Source organism: Polistes fuscatus, unplaced genomic scaffold (genome assembly GCF_010416935.1).
Source record: "Polistes fuscatus isolate 324 unplaced genomic scaffold, CU_Pfus_HIC Scaffold11, whole genome shotgun sequence".
In the NCBI taxonomy this organism is placed as follows: domain Eukaryota; kingdom Metazoa; phylum Arthropoda; class Insecta; order Hymenoptera; family Vespidae; genus Polistes; species Polistes fuscatus.
In genome coordinates this window covers 2,102,268-2,104,346 of record NW_025113009.1, presented here as the reverse complement: position 1 = coordinate 2,104,346, position 2,079 = coordinate 2,102,268, and positions in this window count along the sequence as shown.

The following is a 2,079-nucleotide window of genomic DNA, read 5'->3' as shown; positions in this document are numbered from 1 at the left end:
GAGATTTGAAGGAAGAAGATATCAGATAGTTGTTGTACTTGTTTCTATTACGTTTCAACATCAACGTCGATCAACGTGAACTCATAAGAATAATCGGTTCGACTGATGAGAGAGAATCACATCGTAATTTTGCTAAAAAGAAAACTCTCATATAAATCGAACGATAATTATAATCGTGTAATTTCATTGATTACTTCTTTGACATCATTATATTTTGATTGATTACAATAAATGATAAATCATTGTTGTATTGTAAATGGAATTATATTAGGTGTTGTTATATCAAACAGAAACAAATCTGTAACTAAGGTTGTTCTTTGAAAGTTAATTCGATTGATTAATCAACGAATAATGCTTAAATTAGTGCCAATGCTTATCAATCGTTGACGATTGTTACTGTAAACTATGTATCGGAGATAGAATCTTAGATGTAATCAATGAAATCATTTAAAATCGTGAAAATTATCATTTTTAATATTAAATGTTAACAATGTAATATTTTTATTGTCAAATTATATGTATATATATATGTCATATGTATATATATATGTCATTTTTGTAATATTTAATAATTCAATTTAGAAATTATTTTTTCCCTCTTTGTGCATCTCGAAAAATTCGGTAATCATTTATTCAGGGTTAGTATATCATTTGTAAAATTCTTCGCGTTTCTTTTAATCGGAACGAATTCTTCCTTCTTTATTTATACTCGTTTTAAATTAAAACAAAAATTATGTTATATATGAATTCATGAAAATTATATTTTTTTAATATTAAATGCGAAATATATTTTTAATTCGTACTTTCCTGTTTCTCGTTTAAAAACAACGAATATTATTATATTTTAGTTTTTGCAAAACAAATATTATTTGAATTAATGTAACAAATGAACGATGGATTCGTTCGCAATCAAAAATTTATAATTTAATCGTCGAAAATAGAAAAGTATTATCATAATTTTTATTATCTATAATAATTCGTCAAAAAAATAAAAAAAAGGTTTCATGCGTAATTATGTTCAATTAAAATACTCGAATAACGTTTATTTCTTGTTTTGTCGTCATTCGACGCTGGCGCTATTCGAGCTTTCGTTGATGTCGGTGCAAACGTTTTATCCAATTCGTCAGACCTTTTTAAAATTATGCTATGCGTACGTGACGTTGAAAGTGTAAAAAATAAAATAATACGTTTGTTCCATATGAGAGAGCGAGCGAGAGAGAGAGAGAGAGTGAAGAAAGTGAATGAGAAATGGTAAATGAATTTCGCGTGATTTAATGTGTTAACGTTAAAACAAATTTTTTTTCCTATGAATGTAAGTCTTTTTAATAAAACCACTTTTTTGTACAGAAATATTCTTAGCAAACCTTTTTCGATAAGATTTCTTTGAGATGCTTAAAACAAAATATTATTACTTATCGGAATTAAGTGTGTAAATGATGAACGAACCAAAATACTAACGAAATATGAAGAAATAAGATAAGTTTGCATTATATTTATAATACCTAATATACTTATATTAGTTATTACCTAATATACCTATATTAGGTATTTACAGTACCTTTCTATAGTATCTAAGTTTGTGTATTATTTATTTCTATGCTATAGGAAACTGCGAAATCTACAGTATGTACAGATGAGAGTTTGGTTTTATGCAACGAATATCTCTTATTAATATTAAATCTTATACGAATAAGTAGTAGGATGTCCACAAAGACCTAAAGTTTATTAAAGTACCTGGATTAAAAAAAAAAAAATAATAAAAATGAACTTCAATATATCTAATATTAACTAAAACTTTTAAATTCGAGATACATTCGATTGAGAAAAGTTAACACAATTCCCATAAGCATATATATTATATGCATAGTGTTTTATAATTGATGGTACAAACGAACACAGGAGGTTGATTTTACGTGATATACTAAAAGTCGATAATATAGATGTAACATTTATCAATATTAGTTTCATCTATCTCGATGTATTTCATTATTTTATTGTCGAATATTTCGGAGAACATTTTCGTTCCTATTAATATATTTGCAAAAATTGTCAATACTATGATATTTCTCGTAATCGGTT